The 1,395-nt window shown below is 40.3% G+C and overlaps 1 long non-coding RNA gene across 1 annotated transcript in view; it reads right to left on the reverse strand.

Annotated features, from left to right (window-relative positions):
* The window catches only part of LOC130576329 (uncharacterized), a 4,016-nt gene extending 2,844 nt beyond the window's left edge, over window positions 1-1,172 (reverse strand). Inside the window, exon 1 of the long non-coding RNA XR_008965651.1 lies at window positions 933-1,172. This is a non-coding gene — a long non-coding RNA (uncharacterized LOC130576329). The remainder of the gene's footprint in view (window positions 1-932) is intronic.
* Window positions 1,173-1,395: the final 223 nt, after the last annotated feature.

Consider the following 1,395-nt stretch of genomic DNA (forward strand, 5'->3'; position numbering starts at 1 on the left):
ATGTATCTGTATACAAATGTAATGCACTTCTCTTTGCTACCACTGTCCATAGTGGTAAGTCCATAATAACAGGTCTGCAAATTTTGCAGTCCTTTCTCTGCTTGAAGTATAATATTTTCTTAATGACATGAAAATACAATGAAATCACAGGATCTTTTTTTTTTCCAAGCATGATGAGTCATCTCATTGAGCAAAATAATTTTAGTGTCGCAGTTCCATGTTTCAAAAACCATTGCAGTTCTCATGCATATATTTAAAGACTCATAATTAATTCTATCTACTTGTTTTGACATTGCATAAAAGATGACCTACTTGGACACACAGTGATTTTAATAAATGAGGTAAAAGRAATCTGTAATTACAAAGTTAAATAGTGAAACTATAGATGTCATAGATAAGCATGGAGGTGAAATTTTGGACAAGGAAGTGACAACTCAGCACTGTAGCCTAAACACCCACAAGCTTTCAGCCTTCCTTCCAYTGGTCTTTTCTGCTCAGTGTTCTAGAATAGGTTTATTTTTCAACAGAGCTACAGGGAAAGGAAAAATAATTTTTCAGATTCCCATAAAATAACTGAAAACAACAGCAATTTCCAAATTGATGGCAATTCCCAAGGTAGGGATCACAACTCTCTTKCTGCATCCAACAGAAAACTGCTACTTTGTCATACTATTTGGAATCACAAGCCCAACAGCAGGGATCGTGCCTGTTTCCAGCTCACAAATGAGGTCAGCTCAGAAGTTGGTTGCAGATCCCAGTTTCTAGACAAGCAGCAGAGAGTGGAGTGGAAGGTAACAGGATGTATTCCAGAAGATAATCCTGAGATCATGCTTCTGGGTAGGGCTGCCACTCCCAGTTACAGCTACATGAACTTCTTCACCACAGCTTCCTCCTGGCCCTGCTGCAGCTCCCAGAAGGATGAGGACACTCACCTGCTATCCCATTCTGGAAGCAGAGCACAAGTCAATAGCCCAGAAGCAAAGAGGGACCAGGAAAGCAGGAATCCCTCTCAGATACATCTCCAGGGACTGGCTACCATTCTCATCCCCTTTCTTGTCTAACCGGCTCTTCYCATCTGCCTGCCAACAACTATTGCTTAATTAGGCAGCCACCTTGTCAGAAACTGCTTTATTCTGGTGCCAAGAACAGAGATGAAGAAGGAAGGAGGCAAGAGGGGGTACCTACTCAGGTAGATCAACAGTCAAGGAGAGTAAGCAGGCTTTTTGGAAGAAGGTTAAAAAAAATCCTGTGGGTAAATTTCTTGTTTTTCATCCTCCTCTGAATTCCATCCAGGCCTTTCAGAGTCTGAGCTGGATAGATTAAGAATTTGAAAAGGGCAATTAAACAAGATGTTTAAAGATTAGAAAGGGGTATATTACAATCAAAGAAATTCAT

This window comes from Malurus melanocephalus, unplaced genomic scaffold, assembly GCF_030028575.1.
Source record: "Malurus melanocephalus ecotype Western Australia unplaced genomic scaffold, MMel_1.1 scaffold_136, whole genome shotgun sequence".
NCBI classification, from domain to species: Eukaryota; Metazoa; Chordata; class Aves; order Passeriformes; family Maluridae; genus Malurus; species Malurus melanocephalus.